The sequence below is a fragment of the Camponotus vicinus genome, unplaced genomic scaffold (assembly GCF_025532165.1).
Source record: "Camponotus vicinus isolate PSW18456_S1 unplaced genomic scaffold, iyCamVici1.0 SCAF_2, whole genome shotgun sequence".
Classification (NCBI taxonomy): domain Eukaryota; kingdom Metazoa; phylum Arthropoda; class Insecta; order Hymenoptera; family Formicidae; genus Camponotus; species Camponotus vicinus.
The window spans coordinates 11,258,096-11,280,217 of record NW_028141956.1 but is presented as its reverse complement, the minus strand read 5'-3'; the positions used below and the strand labels follow the sequence as shown (position 1 = coordinate 11,280,217).

Below are 22,122 nucleotides of genomic sequence, written 5' to 3'. Positions count from 1 at the left end.
TAGATTTATCTGTGAATCTACTATTCATATATCTATCATAGTGCATTTATGCGTTTTATATTTTCATATAGAGATTGATATTTTAAAGGAGGTATTAAATGGCAGATTTTTACTGTTATAATTTAAATTTAAATAGATTTACTAATTATAATTTTGCAATTTTTAACACAATAAAAATTAATCTTAAACCTTAATTACAATAAATTAAAAAGATATGATTTAATAATATAGCATATAGAGATTTTATATAGAATTAACAACCTGAATTTTCATATAGAGATTGATATTTTAAAACGAGTATTAAATGACAAATTTACTGTTATAACTTAAATTGAAATAGATTTACTATCATAATTATAATTTTGCAATTTTAAACACAAAAATAAAAAATTAATCTTGAACTTTAATTACAATAAATTAAAAAGATATGATTTAATAATATAACATTAATATGTACATTTTGTAAATAGCATAAGAAATAGTCAATGTATACATAAAAGTATTTTAGGAGACATAACAAGCTGGCCTCATAAAATTCTTTACTCTATAATTTCGAGCTTTTTTTAAGTTTATATATCTCTTTGTGCTATACTTTGACATTATATATATGTATTATATACATAAAATATATTGCTACACAAAATAGGAGTAAAATAATATCAAAGTGTAGCGCGAAGGGACATATAAACTAAAAAAAAAAACATAAAATTGTAGAGTAAAGAATTTTATGAGGCCAGCTTGTTATGTCTCGTAAAATACCTTTATATGACGGTACCTTAGCGCCGCGTTGCCCGAGGCACCCTGTATAACGCATATATATTCATATATACATATAGAAAAGGGTGCGAACGAACGAGCGGGATGGGCGGGGCTGCAGATGCATTGCCGCGTGCATGCCGGGCTTTCTAATCAGGCATAGTACTTCTCGGAACGCATCCGCCTATATTCAATCAGTCGGGTTATAAATTTTCCTAGTGGAAACGTCGAATTCACATCCGTCCGGTTCGGCGAACGATCTCGCATGACGCGAGACCTTATATACATATATACATACATACTCTGATTTTTCCACATACTTGACGTGCGTAAAGCGACGACGATGCACTCTTGTCGCGCCCAATCGCCGCAAAATGATACGGACAACCGCGGTAATCGGCGTTCGAGTAATGATACACTCGATCACGATCGTCGATCCCAAGAAGTGTATATTATGGGAAATACACGGAGATTCCTATAATTTGTGTGTCGTCCTGTCGCCGAACCGATATCTTGCTCCTGCGAGACTACGTTCCTTTAAAAATCGCTCGCGCACAAACGGCACACACTGTATAAATACATCCCGTAGATGTTTATTCATTAGATCTAATTTCACGCAAGAGACTCGAATTTTTGAATAATTGCTCATCGTGTCGTTACTTACGTTAAAGACGTTTCACGCGAATGTATATAGTTGTGAATGAATCATATAAATACAAAACTATTATAATTTTTTTCCACATATCGTTCATTATAAAATAGAGAACTTGGTTTTCTAGCGCATGTAAACATTAAGGCTGCAGAACCAATTTAATTTTTCCTTTGTTACAACGCAGCAGATCTGGAGAATTATCTTTATGCTAAGCATAAACATATTGTTCCGAGCCTCACACGGTTTTTCCCTCGGTGTGGCTCATCACGTTACTGCCCGGGGCCCTTCATTTCATTCTACACTTTCCGAGTAATTACTGAATGACAATTGAAGGGAATTACGGCTGTTTCATCCACGGGAAAGGCGGGGCGATACGATCGAATTGTAAGACGCGCGCAGCGTTACTATTTGCACACGCACATACGTACACCCACACGAAGCCGCACTGTGTACATAATATTTCTCCGCCGCGAGCGGAATACGTGGAACTGGCTGCATTATTCAGCGACAGTCAAAGCTTAGTTACGTGCATTATGATTGCATAACTGTAAAACGGTTGCGCGCGCGCGCGCGATTCTTGGGCGAAAAATTCGCCGCGTAAAGAACGAGGTCGGGGTAGAGTAGGTTTAATTAAATTCTACGGGCGGACGAACGATTTAAAAAACCACCGTACTTGCCGCTCGTAGATATATAACTCGCCGCAAAAGTACGTCTCTCTGCTCTCGGTGTCGGTGCAAGGGGCAGCGGTTATAAAAGAGCGACTGCAATCGGTGCAATGTGCAACGCGCGCTGCAACCCGCGCAACGCGTCTCCTCCTCGGTTGGCGAAGTGAGCGCGGCTCGTTTTCCACCCTTATTGTTAGTTATAACCGCCTATGACGTTCCCATGGCATAAACAAAGCGCAACCGCCAATTCCGAAGATGAAATATTATAAGTAATAACATATATCTATACCGGGGCAGAGCAGCGGAGAGCCGGGCTCTCTCTCTCCCTCTCTTTCTCTCTCTTCGGCGTGCCTCTCACGCCGCCTTCGAGACGAGAACGGGATAATAACACGGCACTAAACTATACCAGGGGCCCCGATACCGTACCTATATGTAATTGTATAATTATTATTAATGATATCGGATCTCTCTTACCGCGGCTTAAACGCGCCGGAGAGATATCCGATCGAACGACGCTTATACTTACTTACGGCTGACTTATACCCGTGTATTTCCTCGCGCCTGTCGTCTTTCTCTCTCTTTCTCTCTTTCCTTCTCTCGTGTGCGTGCTCCAAATGACGGTTGTCAACCTCTTCGATTCCCGAAGAACGAAAGCCGACTAGTGTGTCAATTATCGTTTTGTTCCGGCTTGAAAAGAGTTTCTGGACGAATAGCGCTCTGCAAAAAATTCAATGCAAAGATTTGAGCGTGCATCGTAATGATTATTGTCCTGCGAATTTAAATCAATGCAATTACGATGCATTAAAACACAGTTGCAATATGTTTAGGAAACTTTAGTAATTGATAGAAACAAAATTTAAGTTTATAAGAAAAGAAATATAGAGGGAGAATTATTATGAAAAATAAAAACTTTAGTCTTTACCTTCGCAAACGAGATTGTATAGATGTTGGCAGAGAGAGATTTTTAAAGCGACCAACAGAATTAATCAAATTTTAACGAACGTTTCGATCAAACAAATGAGAATTTGTGGAGCAAGCTGTCCTCTCGAGATATCTCGAACTGACAACCATTGAACGCCTGGCGAGCCGCGAAGACGTCCAGTAATTCGCGGCGTTATTTATTGCGTTGATGGTAATTTTTCGATCGAGGCAGGCGGTCGATCTATCGGACGATGATAAATAACCCGTTGCAAGTTCGGGCTGAGAGGAACAGCTAATACGAGACAGAGAATCGAGACCTTAAACGAAACGCAGGAACGTGTGATTCTCCTTGTCGCGAACTTATTCTTCGTCTCTCGCAAGGAGTCTGTTTCTTATGTAAGAGGCTGTCATTTTATTTTCAAAGAATGGTCCCTGTTTCCGGTGTAGGAAGGAGTATCGGCCACAAGTCCACAAGACGATGTCAAATCAATATCGTCCAAATCCGCTGTGTAAAAGAACTTATGTAATCCATAAAAGGATTTATGTAAATGTTGGTATCAGTTATATAATCGATTTCACAATCTTGATTCTCCTTGTTTCGCATTGATTAATTCATCAATCAAATCCGATGATATTTATTATGATTAAATTTCTAAAAAGACAAAAATTGCTTCTTTAAGAGGAAAATATAATTTATTTCTATCGTATATATGAACACTTAACATAAATAGATATATAAATCGATGAGAAAATCAATCGACTTAATTATATCAATTCGAGATATCTTTATTTGAAAGCTCTCGTAAGCGATTTTAGGCGAGTGTACGCGTTAGCGATCCGCCGAAAGTTGGTAACGACTGGTAACGGGCTTAGCCACGCAATTGAAGAGAAGAGAGGAATTAATTCTCGCTTTGTAATGGCAAACATTACTTGGACGTGTCGTGCGCGCGAGGAGGACGCAAGATGAGGTAGAAATGATAAAGCGCGGCGGGCGAGGAAGATGGAAAAGAAAGAGGAAAGGAGAAGAAGAAGAAGAAGTCGGACGCGCGGAATATTAAGAGCTCATTAACATAAGGGGACAGGAGCGTGCGTGTCCTCCGCGATCGTGACGACGTTATCGATTGTCGTCCTAGGTACAAACACGTAGCGCGTACAAACGCACCCACGAACCCGACAATGAGGTGGACGAGGTTAAAGACACGCGTCGTGTAGCGGTCGCGTGGTGGGGGAAGAACGTTGGCGAGGATAAAGAGCCTCGCGCGTAGAAAAGAATGGGCAAGAAAGGATGACGACGACGACGGGACGATGGGGGGAAGAGAGGAGGGACAAGTGGGGGACCCCCGCGACACGAGAAGTCGCGGCATTGTCAACCGCGGGGCCTGTACGGCGCGTTACTGGTAACCGTAACTGTACACCTGCATTCCGATCTTGTGAATAATACCGGAATAATACTCTGTGGAAAGAAAAAAAGGAGGTACGGGCGTACACCTTGGGCGGTCGAGGCCGAGGAGCGTTGGTCGACGTTTTCACGCGTTTACTCGGCCGCGCGTTCTGTTTCTTCGTAGCCTCCATAGTCTTTTGAATAGAATTTAAGAATAATGTTAATGCGTCTGAAATTATTCATCTAACAACATTAAAAAATTAAGATGGTGTGTCTATACATATATAATATATTGAAGATTCGCTCTATACATTTTAAAATTAATTAAGTAATTAAAAGATTTAATAAAATAAAATATATAAAATTATCTGAAATGAAGAATTTCTTCCGCCAAAAATGTTTAAAATTTAAAATGAAATAGAGATCATAAATGTAATTGTTGTAGAATTGTTGTATTAGGAAAATTAAATTAATCAGCAGTTATTAAGCAATTAAATTGTTTAATATCTCTAATTTTCGAAAGCTCTTTAAAAAAGCGATTACTTCTTTCAGCGATTATTAATTAGTTCGATAGATCCACGAGTAACGATTCCGCGACAGAAACGCCGCTTCACGTTCCCATCACTTAGAAGGCCCAGAAGACGGACAGTAGTTCGTCTCCGGGGCTCACGTACTTGAGACTCAGAAGGAAGGTCCGATCTCCCGCGCGCATGAAAGAGAAAGAGAGCGAGGGAGAAAGATTGAGAGAGAGAAAGAGAGAGAAATACCATAGCTGCATTACGTGGCGATGGCTTTCCATGGCATTCGACTAATTTCAGGCTCGAAACGTTCCATTAAAGATTCAGCATGTAATTGCGTACGATCGTAGGAGATCGCCCCTTAGTCCTCATCCATCCCATCCGTCTCCTCTGTTTCCTCCGTCTCCTTTTTTCTCCTCCTCTTTCTCTCGTCCCCAAGTCGGACGTGCTCGAGGAATTATCATCGAACCGAGTGATCGCGCGTAACCGTCGTACGTGAGGCAATCAGAGAATCGCGCGGCGGAAAATCTGTCCTAATGATCCCTCGCTCACCCCGACCCGGTGGTCCATCCGCCCCGATCTGTCACTGAGAGTTGTTGTTTTAACCCTACGCCGCATGCTTGGGTTTCGCATTACTCGTATCTAAACGTTAAATGCATTATGGAATCAGGATGAGTAGTGTACCAGAACGGGATGAATAGTATACTTTACAGTTGATTCATGTTCTGCTCGACTGACTATTATACCTCTATTAAACACAGAAAGGAGTAATTGAAGAATTTTATAAAATGCAAAATAATGCCTTTCAATTCTAGTGATTATTTCGTACATATAAGATGTTAGAAAATATTTAATTATTATATTATCCCTATTACCTATTACTAATTAATTACTTTATTAAGATTTATATTAAGAAAATATTTATTTCTTTAATAGGATTTAATAAGATTCTCCACATATATTGCACCGTTGTTAATTTTGAAATTATGGGACTTAAATTATTACGACAGAGTGTAGCAATTTAAGCGATGAAAATCCGTCGAGATTTCTGCCGCTTTAGCGATTTCGAGCGAATCTTCCCTCCGCGTGCGCTCGCGGGGAGGATCTCCCCGAAGCAGACGAGAAAGCGACTTTCCGAAATTCGAAATTCTCGACGAGAGCCGAGCGATAAAGCGGACCGTTTCCAGCGGGCACTTAGATACCGCAATTTGCTAGATGGTCGCCCAGGGCGACCCATCCACTCCGGCAACCTTTGCTTTGTGTCTCCGGCGGACAGGACAGCAGGGGAATTCGATTTAACTACCACGTGTCCAGAGACGCTCCTTATACGTGTGCCCGTCTCTCAGTGTGTACTCTCCTGATCTACAGGGTGCGTGCGAATTTCAGAAACGAGCCAGATTCTCTCGAGACGATTCGTGCCGAGACGTAAAGATACGTCTACGCGAATCGCCGCCCTATGCAAATGCAACCGGATGCATCGTAACAAAATTAATTCTGATTCAGTTCAAGTTAGTCATTTCGGTCCATCTCGAAGTGATCATGGTTTCCTGAGATCGTGATAGCCGTGGTGGCCGTGGCAATTTCACGGCACGCCACCCGGTACACCGTTTTGGTGCATGGACAAAGGACAGGTATGCATATGCACCGCGTCCCTCGTTTATCTGCCATGGAAATGCAATGTAATTTAATGCGGAACGCTTGACGTCGATGCTGCGCGGCCGTAAAACATATATATATATATATATATATATATATATATATACACACATACATATATATATATATATATACATACATATATATTTATTTATTTATTTCATCCTTGATATAAACAATAAAGTGATATAAACAATAAAGAGATTTCGTTCTTGGGATAGTCCCTTGTTCTTCACATCATGAATCTTATATGAAGACAGTCGAAATTATCGCTCGAGTGTTTTAAAAAAGGCAGCATCAAATATGAATAAAAGAAACTTTAGTATATATGTGCGAGAAAAAAATCATTGGAAATATAAATATGCCAACGATTTATTAGATTTTAACAAAATTTTTCTGGGAAACATTGCGCTGTTAATAAATCATCATTAATAATAATCGGAATTGCGATCCTTTTCTTGAGAAAAATGCAAAGTATACCACAATATTTTGCGATATGAAATACAACCAAAGAGGATTTTCGCGAAACTCATCCTCAGAGTAAGTCATCGAGCGAGTTACAAGACTCTCTCAAGTTCGAGACGGGCGTCCCTCGAATGCATCTCGATGCCCCGCCGATGAACTTATAAAATATCATTAATCTTCGACTTTCGGGACCGACGGACGCGCGCCGCAAACGTGTGTTTACGGCATCGCGCGTGTCCGTTTAGGCCTGATTTATCGCGGCGGATTATCGGAATACCAGAAATACCGTATCATTATCCCGCGCACATCTCGCGCTTCGTTCGCGCAAAATTTACAGCTGGAACTCGCGAACTCTTTCTCACTCTTTCTCTCTCTCTCTCTCTTTCGATCGTGACGAATTATCCTCGATCCTGCGTACGGAGGTCGATCCGCCCTTATCTTATTTTTGCAATCCATTTTTCTCGATGCGTTCCAAGATCTCCATCCTGAATATATACACGTCTATTTATTCATTTTTCCTTGAGTCGTGCCTTCCTATTTGGCGGCATTTCCACATAAGCGCAAAAAAGGGTTTCTTTCCCTCTCTTTTTCTCTCTCTCCTTTTTTTCTTTTTTTCTTGCTTGGTAATTAACCCTTTGCTTTCGTCCTCATGCATTTGGACCGCATTTACCGTGGAACAACCAGTCAGCCAATTATTTCTGAAGGGCATTTAAATATTGCAGCTGGCTTCGCGGGCGGACGGCGAGCGCGCTGCCCCGGCAAATTTACGATTTCTATAAAATTTCTAACGTTATTACGATGAAATTTTTACGGCCGCTCTTTTTAAAACATCTCTTTGTGCTGCGTTTCCTGCATATGCGTATATACAAGTTCAGTTCGCCTACGTTACCACATTCTACCGCGAAACATCGGGGAAGTTGCCAGGATGGAAGAGGGAGATGAGGGGAATTTGGACAAAAGTTAATTTGCAATTTTAATATCCTACTTTTTATTCCAATAAAGTCGGCCATACGAAGATTTAATGGAACGAAAGTTATGTAGGGGCGGTACTATATATCGTACAAGTAACGCGATTGTCTCATTATAAGCAACAATGCATTACAGCTGACCCAGAATTCATGGGATGCTACTGAATTCGGCGAATCGAAATGCGCAAACGTCACTGTTGATAATAAAGAACATTTTTCATAAAATTCGCTTGTCCGTCACGTATAATTATTATTAAACCTATAGTTTAGACACGCAACAAATGGTTAACTGTATCTAGTTATTCAATTATATCCTCAATTGCCAAAGTTATATAAGTTTAATTATAAAGTTATCTAATTGCAGTTATTTAATTGTATTAGCTACGTTCAACTGAAACGTGGACTAAGATCGTTGTTCCATAAAAGTCAGCCTATGTTTCACTTGAACGTATCTAATAATTATATACATTTTTCTAAAAATTTCTTAAATCTGTATAAAGCAAAATTAATTACTTTATGTTTTATTAATGAGGCCTGAATTAATCGACTAGTATTTTCCTGGAAGCGCGTTGTTGAAAAGTTTGATTTTAATCATGTTGGAAATGCGTACGCGTTGTCGCGAATAATATTGGTGTAAATCGATAGTCGAAGCATCTCGACTCGGAAATCGAGTCTGGTAGGCGCCAAGAGTATAGTCCTTATCGCGATGCGAGGACTCGATTAACCTCCTTACGTCATTTTCTGGACTGTCGCGCTTACAATAGTATGTGGCTGTATTATTTATCGACTGTCATCCTTAATAGATGAAGTAATACTATAACAAGAAACGATAAAAACTGCAACACGCTTCGTCTCCGGGAATTAATAAGAAATGACGATTATGTAGGTCATCCAGCCATCCTTCCGCCACCCTCGCGATTGATATTGTCAATTCTTAACGTCAAGATTTTTATTTTTCATCTATATTATTTAATCATTATAAAGGTAAAAGTAACATTATGTACGATTTTGATTTTTAATCAACCATTAATATTTCAACAGGAAGGATCTTTTTATTCGTATCATGATTTCGGCTTATAAAGATTGTCGTTATTTAATTATTTATAAGACCAAACCTATAAACATAATCGTTTCTTAATATTGTTATATCTGTATTAGTTTAAGAAATTATATATAAATGAAAGGGGGAAGCTAAATATAAAATAATGTATAAATATAATATATAATACAAGGATATCATATAAATATATAATAATAAATCTTCCTATGTATATATAGACAAAGAAATTTAAAATTATACTTTCAAATATGGAGAAGGCTTCCGAGGATTCGTAAGATAAGTTTCGTCGATCACGGAATTTGGAACTCGGTTCTCTGAATGGGATTTCAGATTCGTGGCAGTGGTTTCCTCTCGACATGTCCTCCTCTTCCATCCCTCTATACCGCGGTTTCCCTCAGTCTCTCAACCCTGCTTCGACTCCCTCTCGACAGGGTATGGGCCACCTTTTCCACGATGGGCGCACGGTGAGGGCGCACGTATCGATTCGTGGCCGCAGGTGAGAGACCGATGATTATATCGATCGAGTCTTAGTTCCACGGGCGGGCGAACCGGCGGGGAGGGAGGTAATTTCGATATTCGGCGCTTCGGTACCCGGTAGCATGATCGGCGTAGCCCTTATGCGCGCTGTTTGGACGGTGGCGGCCTCAGGGCACTGATATTACCTACCTACCCCCGTGATCAGCGCCTACATCGAAAATCATGGCGAGCGAGCGTGCGAGCGAGAGCGAAAACGTGAGAGACGGGGAGAGGGAACATTTTATTCCCGAAACGTCGATGTCGAAGTCGACATTTTTTGCGTCTAGCCGGTAGTAAGTGCAGGGTGTGGACTCTTTATACGTCGACGGGCGGTGGAGAAGGGAGAGGAGGAACGGTGAACGCGAAGGGGGATAGAATCGAGCTACCTATCGAGAAATCGGGCCGACAAGTTTGGAATCGCGCAGAAAGGGGCAAAAACATCGGAAATTGCACGTTTCGAATGCAAATCCGCGCTTACCGTTCCCCTCCCCCTCATTTCCTATCATGGGCCCTTTTTGTTGAAGCATCGGATCACCCTTTCATTCAACGCTTGATTCGATTTTTGGAATCTCTCTATCTTCAAGGTCGAGACGCAGCCGAAAATAAATGCGGAGTTCCTTAACGCGACTTTCTTGCGATTCGATTATATATACATACAATTGTCATCATAGAAAAGTGATAATAAACTCACGAAAATGAAGAAATAATATTCTGCTCCATCTTTTTATCCTTTTTATCAAATCTGTAAAAATACTCGTCGAGTCACATATTTTATCGAAAGAATAAGGTGAAAAGAATTACGCATCGCGATCAACAAGTTTGAAAATGTAAACCTGGATTATGCAGCGGTCACTAAATTTATCTATCCACATGACATCATTAACTTAACGTGACTTTTTCCGCGATATTCCAGGTTTTATTGAGCTACCGACATATACATATATGAGCGTGCGATTCGTCGAAACAGAATCAATCGGCGGAAGAAGAAGAGGGGAAAATTGGCGAGTGTACAAATACACTCTTCGATGAAAATATATATTTATATATATTATATATATATATATATATATATATATATATATATATATATATTCGTTGAATCACAGGCATACTGAGAGAGAGCAGGTAATGCAACAAGTGGCGGTTTTCACGGGTTTTCCCGGGGATGAAACGCGCGCGGTGGTCGAGCCGGTGTGGTGGAGTCCCACGCCACTTCCACTTCCACGGCGGCGAAACCGCCGGCATCACCGCCGCCACCTCCCCCGACCTCGCCACGCCGTACCCACGCCGCCCCTTAACGGCCACAAAGCTCCTGTCCGGAATTTAAGGGTGGAAGCCCTTACGGCGTGGCGGCGGTCTCCTCGTCCCTTCGCCTGTGCTACAGATTGAGATAGGTCGAGCTGCCACGGTCAAGGCTCCCGACCTCTCGCGATTAGGGGCTACAGGAAGAACAGAGAAAGAAAAAGAGAGAAAGAGAAAGAAAGAGAGTGAGAAAAGAGAGAAGCAACTCGCGACTGATTTTAAAGGGGTAGTACCGGATCTGTTCGCGTCGCATAGTACACATTCGTTTCCTTCGTCCGTTTCCTTTTTTCGTACTCAAAGTCCCACATCGAGGTAGAATATATGCTTGCTTTATACTCTGTATGAGAATAAAGCTGATATCGCGTTTGACGGCAATGTAAAAATAAATATCAAGTTACATAATTAATTAGAAAAAAATTATAAATATTCTTTATATAATCTCTTCTCTCGCATACAATTTTAATATATTACACATCACGATTTAATATATTATATCATGATATATTGTTTCATCTATATATAATTTCCAAAACTTCTTCAATTATATATATTTAATTAATTACATGATAACTGCAGATTTTTACATAAAACTACCGCTATAATTTTTTAAATTATGCTTATGCTTGAAAATATCTCTTTTTAACCATCGAAAAGATTGTTCTCGATATCTCTTGAATCTCCACTTGAGGATGGTTAGTTGCACGATCATGCAACGTTTCATTGCCGGTTATAGTTTTCTCGAATGCGCGTCAATATGCATTTCCGAGTTTAGCGTAACGCTGTTGGAAACCATTATTCGAAATCGGCCGATGCGATTGGCCGGCACGAAGGCACGCAGAGCAGTTCGCATGATTAAGATCATCCAATGATTCCTTCTCTATAATGATAGGCTCTGGCATGCCCGCTCCCGCTTTCCGGCTGGTGGGGAAGGCAGCGGAAAGGAGAGAGAGAGGCATTATGCGAGATTACTAAAAAGAACCTTATGCTAATGAAAATGCCCCGTTCCGCCCTCCCCCTTTCCCTACATCTCTCCGTTTCTCCGTTGGGCCTTCTCCGCCGGGCTGAATGTCAGGACGTCGAGGATCGGTTAACGATTTTTTTCGTTGTCGTCGCCGTCGATCATTACTGGAAACGACACGCTTCGGGCCGCAAGACCACGCACTCAAGCACGGTATGTAAAATTGAATGTATCATAATGTACTGCAGAAGCGAAATGAATGTAAAGCCGAATGCGTTGTATGATGCATGATGATAGTGTAAAACTGAATGCGCGGCGCTTAATGCTTCAAGAGAGAAAGAGAGAAGAAAGCCTTGAAAATATCGCATTGCACAAATAAATGGCGAAGCCACAATATAATGTACTCCTCTATACGCTAAAAAAATAAAAGACGAAGAATTTATGAAAGTAATTTGTAAAATTAAATATGTGAGTGGGGAAAAAATATTAAAGTGTTAAATAAAGAGATATACAGTTATGTGAGATAAAATTATCGCGTTGTTATTACCTAAATTTGTTAAAAATTCTGAGATTTATAAATAACGCGTGTGAGAAACGCGAGATGCATTTCAATCGAATTCCAAGCAATAATCGAAAGTAAGGAAACGTACAATTGGCAAACGCTCGGAAATACAAAGTTATTAATATTATCAGTATTAGTAAGTTATTACTGACGATCCGAGCGATCGTTGTATCTAATAAACATTTTGCGATTTCCATCAGGGACGAGGCAAGTCGTTCATCAGGGAGGAGAATATGATTTCTATTCAATATATGTATAAAGTAATAAAGCAAGACGACTGGAGAGAAGGAAAGAAAAAAGAGAGAGAAGCGAACTCGACGAAGGACGAAAGAAAGAAAGAAAGAAGAAACGGCAAACTACACGGACTCGGATAAATGATCTTTCTTATTATTTTCATTACGGTTATAATGAAGTATTAATGGCGAGGCGGACGGACCAGTCGGAGGAGACTATGTAGGAACAGGGAGACATGCGGGAGGGAAGGGAAAGAAAGGGGGGAAACGAACGACCGACGCAGACGGACGGAGATGGACGGATTGAAAAAAACCATTTAGCAACTGGCCATTATAATAATACGTGATTCGTTTATCTCGGTACAGTCGCGGCCGGACTGATTACCATTCTTCCTCCCCTCCCCCCTCCTCTCCCCAGATCTCCATAGGAGATCCCACGATGATAGAAAGAGAAAGAGAGAGAGAGAAAGAACGAGAGAGACAATCGAGCGGGCTCGCTCGATCCGCACGCTCATTTCCGGTTTTCTAATCGTTGTCCGTATCCGCCGCACGGCGTATGCACACACGAATGCACTTTCGCGCTCGTACGGACGAACGGACGGTCTCGAGCACGTACGGACGATTTTGCATTTCCCCGCGACGGTGCATGCAACCCGCCTCATGCGACCACCCATCTGGCTACGGACAGGTTACGACTTCATATTTCGAACATCCCAAAGATCCATCCTGCTCCCCCCCACGATTGCCATCCTTAGCTCAAAGGGAGTCATTCCGCGAGATTCACCTCTCGTGTTTCGTGACAGCGAGAGCTCGCTGCTGCTTTTGCGCATAGTTGGATATATAAATAAAAATATATTTATACGCACAAAAAAAAAATAAGTAGTGGGAAATGCATCCCGCGTTATACGATACTCGTAAATTATAGAGTTTGAAAAAAATATACATTATTTATTACGCAAATTTTTCCTTTAATATATTATAACAATATTTTTTTTATTTCATTTAAAAAGAAAACAGGAAAAATTTCTTCATTATGTAATGTTCGCCCAACAAAATATAATTCAATGCAATTGTAAATATGGAATTTAGATGAAGAAATATTAAACTTTGAAATTCATCTACCGTATTACATGAGGATGATTCACCGCATTATACGAGGCTTGTCGCAAATTTTTTACCGCGTTATAAAAGTATCGCGCTATACGAGGATTTACTATACATTGGTTTCTCTGCGTCGCCCAAAGGGGCAGAGAGACACGTTTGTGTCACGGCCGAATCGTATATACCGGTCGTTCCATGCCGGGAAGCACGCTCGCGGAAGCGCAGCGGAGTGCAGTGCACGGCTGCTGTCGCGGACTGTACGATAATACAGAGGGATAGATACCTCCGTATTACAATATCAACTCGGTCCGCCTCGATCACGTTCGCTTCATCGTCATGTGTATGTGTGTGTATGAGCGTGTCATTTAAATCGTGTGTGCGTGTGGTCCACCTCTGATTCCTTCTCGACCGCCCTCATTCTTCTCTCTTTCTCTTCTTTCTCTCTTATCCGAATAAGCCGGACGCTCGCTCTCTCTTCTTTCCATTCCTTCGCTTGATTCTGCTGCGAAACGACGGAAACTCATTATCCATTAGCGAGCATCTGCGAAGCGACGAAATCATGGACGGTGGGCTTTCGATGAAACCTACAGAGCGTTCGCGAAAGATCATCGGATGGGACTGTTCATGCTATTGTTTGCGAGATTTTTGAAGGAGTTGATTCGTGTATTGATATCTCTTAACTCTTGCACTCTTAGCAATTATATATTTTCACTAACATAATTATAATTAATAAATTAATATAATATAATTATAATTAATAAATTAATATAATATAATTATATAAATAATATAATATAATTATATACATAATATAATATAATTAACAAAGTACATAATATAATTAATTCATGATAGTAAATCACAACACGTAAATGTTTTCAATCGTAATTCAATCTCTTAGAGAGTAACTAAGTCTATTCTCCTTTACTCGACTTTCATAGCGAGTAACCACGCTAAAATAGCCACGCGTGAAATTATGAAGACATTAGAAAAACAATCGTCCTGAAGCGGAACAGCCCGTTATCAGTAGAAAAAACATGACGTTCTAATGAACAGCGGTAGACTCCCTAATGTCCCCCCGTTCGTGAATCCGAGGGATATAGACCGTCCGTGGTTTCTCCGGTGTATTCCCTTTCTCCGGGCTTTTCCGGCCCGTCGCGGGTGCTTTACACGCAGGAAGAGGAAGCGAGACCTTGGTCGGCGGGACAGGCATGAATTTTTCTTTTCCCCGGCGAAGTGCGTGCCTTGAAATTTACATAAGACGCACGCCGTACCGTATCATTGCGGGGCCGGCCGGGGACGCATCGCTCGCTCTAATGACCGAGCGTTCAAGGATATTTACCTTTAATATTATAGAATCCCGGCCTCTGGTAGAGCGAGCGGGCGAACATCCACGGTTTGTTGGCCGTTTTCAATACGCGCAATTGGAAACCGAGCAATTTTCGCGGTGATTGCCGTGCGGCGACCGAGGACACGCCTTTTTAAGCAGCCGCTGCGCAAACACGCTCGTGTGCTCGCTTATGCTTACGCGGTGCAATTGCAACGATCGATCGACTGGCGAAAAAAGATCTCGTAAATTATCGCGGGATACTCGTGCGCTTGAAAAGAGACTCGCTTTTACTTACAAAGAATAGAGAAGATACGGATAATTTTGGAACTAGCGGCGATTAAAGAGAGAGAAGAATGAATAATGAAATTCTACTATTTCATTACTATTGAAAGTCTCGAAGAGATTGATAAATAATTTTATTGGTTAGGATTTTATTTGTGCCTTTGATAAATTCGATGCGAACTGCATATTCGCGTAAATTTATTTTAATATTATTCATTAGATTGTGATGATTGATAGCTTGCACTTAAAGTCTTTGCGAAACGATGTTTTAGTAATGAAGAAACACATACAAACATATATATGTACGAGTATTCAATTTATATATATATATATATATATATATATATATATATACATTTTTAAATAATATAAGTTTTAAGTAATATTTTACATCAATCAAAAATATGGAATTTGAATACTCATACTTTAGCATAGGACCTAACCTAGCCAAAGATCAACGCAATAAAAATAGACGTTATTGTAAATAAAAAATGCAATATTATAGTTAATGTAATCGCACAATAAAGTAATCCAGCCTTGGAAATGATTGAATATTTATAAGTATCGTCACAGATATATTGCCTCAATGTATAAGTTCCATTCCGTCTATTCGATATAAATCATTAAATGCGCATATGACAATTTATGATTAAAACAGGTCATGACCCGCTATCGTACGTAAAACATAAAATTTACTGCTTACGCGATTATTTGAAGTAAATAGCGCCGAGTAATTTCCTTTATTAATTATACATAGTCTGTGTTCGGCCGCGATAGCAAAATATTTCAATTAGTGCTTTATCTTTGATAAATTTAGACTACATTTATTTTCAGTTCACGCCGTCTATATTTTCTTGAAACAAACAATATTGTTCTTTGATGTAAAGAATGACATGTATGATGTTTTCTTTTATCTCTAAAAGACATATGATATTAAAGCGCTCTAATTTTAAACTATTAATGCGTAATTATTAAAAGCATTTGAATTTTCAAAGCGCAGCGAAAACTTGTTTACCAGACGATTTCAATCGTCGATTCTATTAGAATCTATCGTATAATTGCAGAACTAATTATCCAGACACATAACATTGAAAATGAAACAATTGTGAAATAACAAGCGTTTATTTTCTTCCGAGTATTTCGCGGAGATGAATTATCATTGAAACGTTTTTCAATGCAAGTGAGACATCCCGTAGAGTTTATCTTTAGCCCATGCGACGTTCGGCCGGCCGTTTCCGATATTCTCACCGTTATTCTTTGATGTATTATTGATCACCGCTGCGGGGTGACGATGCTTTTTGCCCTTCGGCGCTTTAGCGCGGAGACGCCGCCGTCGTTCGCGTCGCCTCGCATCGCCTCGTCTCGCTTCACCTCACCTCGCCTCACCTCACCTCACCTCGCTCCGAAATACGCGGAAAATCGAAACTTGATGAAGATTTACGCGAACGAAGACAGATCGGCTGCTACGGGAATTTAATCGCCTAATGACAGCCTGCCGCCGCTGACACCTCGTGATTGGCGGCTGTGCACTTCTTCTGCGAGTACTATTGCCTCTCTTTCTTTCTTTCTCTCTTTCTCTCTATCGTTCTTGTCGCTTCCCTATCCGGGATCGCATGCTTGTAATTGCCCACTGTTTTCGTGTCTGCTCGCGGACAGTCTGGAAAAGGAATAGAAATCCTAACGTCTTACTGTTGCTTCAAAGCGACTGTTAAATGCGTCGACTGAGAGCTTTCCGACTACATCACATAATGTTGCATACCTACTTGCAATATGAGAAATTTAAGTGTTGTCTGTAAATAAAACACTTTTCTTAATTTCTACTGTAACTTCAATAAAGCATTACTCTCCTTGATATTCCATTAAAATAATAAAAATAATATTAATCTAAAATAATATTAATATTAATATCTAAGTATTTTGAAAATGCCAATAAGAATAAGAAATTGGCAGAACACGAAACATTTAGTTTCATTATATATCCGCGACTGTACTTTCTTGAATTTAAAAATCTACGCTATCTACATTTAAATCACATTAATTTGCCTGTAAATTTTAATCAGTTTTGACGAACTTGTCGCATCCGTGCCCTTGGCGAATCGAGGTCACTGATGAATCCCTGGTTCGATCGAGTCTCGAGGGGCTTCGCCGAGGAGCAAGGGATGCGACAAAGGGTAGAAGAGGCCGGTAAACACAGCGTAGTTGTGGATTAAAACACGACACACGGCTGGGTTAGCTCTCGTGCGATTCCCCTCGCAAATAATACCGTCGAATTATGCCCATAAGTCCGCGCGAATGTGCGTGACGTGTCCGCGAGGGGTGCCGGGAGTGACCCTCTGACAATGTCGATTCGTCCAATCGGGACGCACCGCCAAATGGAAACCCAAAAGTTCGCAGCTCGTATCGGAAGCTTCCACGCACAGCGTATATAAATGCAGCCAGCACGGCGCGCGTCGCCTGCCGCGAAGTGTTTTGGTAATATTTACACGACAAACAATATCCCGCGGGATAGAATCATCGGGTTTTATAATCCGCGATAGGAGAATTACGATTCGCGTGAATGCGAAACCGCTACGCAACGTCGTGCGTCGATTTGGCAGCGAGTCGGTTCGTACCGATTCGATTGATAGCAATTCCATACACAGACGACGAAAATGAAAATAAATTTTCCGTTAAAAAAAATCACGTGAGAATCAACGGAGTACAAATCTCATAATATCCTAGTATTCGTCTGATACATCTGGTCGCAGTTTTATATAAGGGCTGAAATCAAAATCTATAATTATTTCTATTGATCTATTTCTCTAAAGAGGATTTTACTGTTATTGCTATATATGTAAAATTTAGTACGTGTATGTATGTAAAGTATTGTAACTTTGCTTCCTCCGAAGGAAGAATTTTCAATTTTGATGTAGATCATCTATTTCCATTTTCTTTTGTGATGAATATTGGCCAACTATGAAGATTATTATTTTCTAATTTTCTTCTTTAAATGTTATAATTATGCAAAATGAAATTTAATTAGAATAAAATCCGTTTAATATTAGTTGATGTATCTGATTCTACCATTTATCTTGTCCCTTAAAATATAGTTGGCTATTCCCTTAGTATCTAATTTCCTCAATTTTATTAGTTATATACTGGACAAATATAAATATTTCATCGAGGAAAAATTAATTCCAAATTGATAAGAGAATGTATAACATAATAAAAATATTACAACAAAATGGGACATTGATGAAGAAATCGCTCAATTTATAGTTCGCTACAAACGTGAACCGTCGCGATGTACCTCCTCGTGAACGAGACATTGAATTCGTGAACCGAATTTTGATGGGTGAAGAGCGAAATAGCAGCTTCGAGTGAGGGTGCACACACCCGGTAACCCAGTGTCGTGACCCACCACTGGAAACGCCGAAACCCTCCCGTGTTTGCGATTGATTCGTTCGTCTATCCCTCGGTTTTTCATCCCTCGACCCTTGGGGCGCGCCTTTCTCTCTTTCTCTTTCTCTCTTTCTCTTATTACAGTGACAGCCGTGGTTCGATGAAGCCATAAAAAACCATCGTGGGTTGTCCAAGAATCTTTATGAAACACTTGCGAGCGAGTCTCGCCTCGTTCGCAAGTAATAATCTTTCCTTTGGATTCGGCAAAATGGATAAAGCCCGTTAATCAGAAGAAAATTTAAACTTTCTTTTGAAAAATTAATTTTATCTTAATAAATAATTTTTTCTATAAATTACATTTAAAAAATATTATGTAATTACATGAACAATAAGTATAAAATTATAAAATAAATAATGGACATGTTTTACATTTTTATTATGTACTATATAATTTTACAATTTTATTATTAATTTTATTTTAATTTTATAATTAATTTTATTTTAATTTTATAATTAATTTTATTTTACTAATTTTATTTTATTATTTTTGTGATATTTTACTTTTCTTAAATGTATCATCTTGATAAATATTGGTTCTAAAGATATTTTTAATTTTCAAAGCATTTTTTATACAATTATTTAACTTTCGAAATACATATTATGTAATTTCACATTTACAATTATGTAAAAAGTTTCACAAAATATTTTAAATTAGATAAAAGAGGAAGTACGATAAAATATTAGTTTCCGCGAAAAATCGTAATTCTCAATTTATCATAATTCAGTAACACGATAAGACAACCTCATCGAGCTTACCTAATTGCACGTGTCATTCATCGGAATATCGCACAGCCAATTTGAGATCGACGATCTAAGGGGTCGAGCTAGAAAAAAGCTGCGCTGGGGTGATATCTCGTTCAATTACCTTCAGCGATCCATCCAAGATTGACGATGGCGCGGCACGATAAGGAAAAAAGAGAAACAGCCGCATTTTTCAGCGCAAAATGCTGATCGGGGGCGTTCGATCTCTCGCTCGCAACGAAAGAGGCCGAAAGTACGTACGTATCGTTTCGTTTCGTATAATGGAATGGCTCTCGATTTATGGGCGATCCGAGCGATCCCCTTAGCGCGCAGATAGAGTTACTGGCTTCGCGTAGGTGAGTTTGTTTCGATTGAGAGGAAAATAATTTAAGCATCGCGAAGCCGGTAATTAATCCGCGAGGGGAAAAGTGGGGGGGGGGGGTCGCGGGAAAAGGGCAGGCCGAACGCTAGAGCGGGAGAGGAGAACGGCTCTCGCTGGCGCCCAGATACACTTGATTAGCGTTTCATTATTATCGCACAATGAAGACACTTGGAACGCATTGCCCTTTATGATTTCCCACATGCAGAAACAATCGATGCAATGACGTGTGCGCGCACGAGCGCCACGGCTATCAGATTAGAGACCGGGAACGGGAATAATTCGTCGGATCTTTGTCCCTAATCACAATTGATACACCGACGGGGCGGGCTGCACAATGGAGGCGTACCACCCGGTATATATGTGTGTACATTTTACCATTCGCCGCGTGTGACACATCGGGTGTACCCTACCTACCTACCTACACCCGCGTACTCGCGCGAGCGCGCTTGTTTATCGCTCAAATAGCCGCCTATAGGCGTGATCCCCACATGCCGCCCGGTATATTTAGGCTTTTCGTTTAGGCGCGCGCGCGCATATAATATAACCGTTCGATATGCATTATACACAGGCGTGCGCGTGCGAGTAGCGCGTTGCCTGCGTATTCATGTACATGTATAATTATACGAGTACACCCTCGCACACCGAAAGTGCTCTCTCTCTCTCTTCGCGTTAACCAACCCCCCCGTCTCCGCTCCCCCGGTATATATTAATATCGATGGACGAGAGCTCGAAATCCATGGGCGCTTTATTACGACGAACGATATGTAAGCGGTACTCCAACGCGGAATCCTATTATTATACCGGACAATTATAATAATTATTTACCTTTCCCGTCGTAACAATTAATATCGCGGACTCGCGCGCGCGCACGTGGACGCGGGCGACCAAGCATGCGGCCGCGCGCGTGTCCTCCGTGCGTGTTGTTGCACGCTTCGTAAATGCTAATTTTCCGAACGGCGCGTATACGTATGTACGCGCATACGTCTGCATGTGCGCGCCAATATTTGTCGAGCGCTAATCATGCGACCTGCAAGACCTACAAGTGCTCGCCCATTTGTTTAGACACAGTTTCGATATTATCGGCGATTTTAATTAATATTAGCAAAGGTAACGTTCACTCTCGTAATCTCCACGATAACCCGAACGATTACCTATCGTTCTTCCGTCAATCTTTTTACGTTGTAGTAAAGCACGTATATCGTTGGGTACTATCGTTAATACGCACGATGGAAATTATTTTATCTGTTTTCTCTTTGTTTTAAATTTTTGATAACTAAAGGTAGTGTCCTCCGAAGATATCTTTCTCCCTTCAATTTTTCTAAAAACGATATGTTTTGTATTTTCGATTTACTTATATGCATATATATATATATATATATATATGCCGACTCCGCGAAAAGAGATGCAGCGGATTGCAATTGCTAGAATGGTTAAACGTGGACAAACCGTTCGTTTATTTGTCATTATTTGTCAGAATAATTCCGTCGTCGAACGCGTAATAACATTATCCGTCGCATTATCGAGGTATTCGCATTTTCGCATGCGTTAAAGAGTAATCAATTGAAGTATTGAGAACTGGAAGCGATCTCAATCACAATTGTTGTATCATTTAGTGGATAGGCCATTTACCATTTATAGAAACTGTAACAGAAGTCTTTGATTCTCCTACAAGTTTCGAATTTTTTTCTTTCAACACTTATATATACACTTCTTTCATGACATATATTCGATACTTTTGACAGAATTATTAGAATAAAATGATTTTCGATCACTTTTGATAAAAATAAAAATGTCTTATTAAGAATTAAATAACATCGTCTTCGTTAATATCGATTGTATTAAATAAATTAAATCAACGATTCTGACAATCATAAAGATTTTTAATATTTCTATATTTGAAAAATATATAAAGATAACATTATTTTTTATCAATATTTGCTTAAAATAAATAACTAACTATTCGCGCGATCGCAAACTTTGAAAATATAGAGTTTCGAACAAATGACGGCACTTCGAGGAGGACCGGCTGTCGTCAGTAGGTAGCACTCGCAGCAATAATCCACGAAGAAACCGTGGGGGGGGATGATTTACTGAAAAACCGACGGCGCATCCCGATGCTGCCGGGGGGATACGCGGAGGTAACGGATACAAGGAGAAGAGTGACGGGGGGAAGGGGAGCCGGAGGGGTAAGAGGAGCGGGAAATAGCCGCGCGCTGAAGCCGGCGCGTAAAT

General features: G+C 40.2%; 1 protein-coding gene and 2 long non-coding RNA genes across 13 annotated transcripts in view; 1 reads left to right on the top strand and 2 right to left on the bottom strand.

The window, feature by feature from the left end:
* Positions 1 to 22,122, top strand: part of LOC145967011 (protein bric-a-brac 1) — a 340,940-nt gene that overhangs the window by 22,715 nt on the left and 296,103 nt on the right. Inside the window, exon 1 of one of the 11 annotated variants that reach the window (XM_083091564.1) lies at positions 19,748 to 19,765. The exons of the other annotated variants lie outside the window; for them this stretch is intronic. The gene's annotated coding sequence lies outside the window, so the exon portion shown is untranslated. Of the gene's footprint in view, positions 1 to 19,747; positions 19,766 to 22,122 lie in introns of those variants that run through there. 11 annotated transcript variants of the gene reach the window in all.
* LOC145967041 (uncharacterized) overlaps positions 1 to 22,122 on the bottom strand; it is a 101,384-nt gene that overhangs the window by 20,525 nt on the left and 58,737 nt on the right. Inside the window, exon 3 of the long non-coding RNA XR_014437276.1 lies at positions 2,600 to 2,790. This is a non-coding gene — a long non-coding RNA (uncharacterized LOC145967041). The remainder of the gene's footprint in view (positions 1 to 2,599; positions 2,791 to 22,122) is intronic.
* Positions 3,628 to 22,122, bottom strand: part of LOC145967025 (uncharacterized) — a 55,951-nt gene continuing 37,456 nt past the window's right edge. Inside the window, exon 3 of the long non-coding RNA XR_014437268.1 lies at positions 3,628 to 3,646. This is a non-coding gene — a long non-coding RNA (uncharacterized LOC145967025). The remainder of the gene's footprint in view (positions 3,647 to 22,122) is intronic.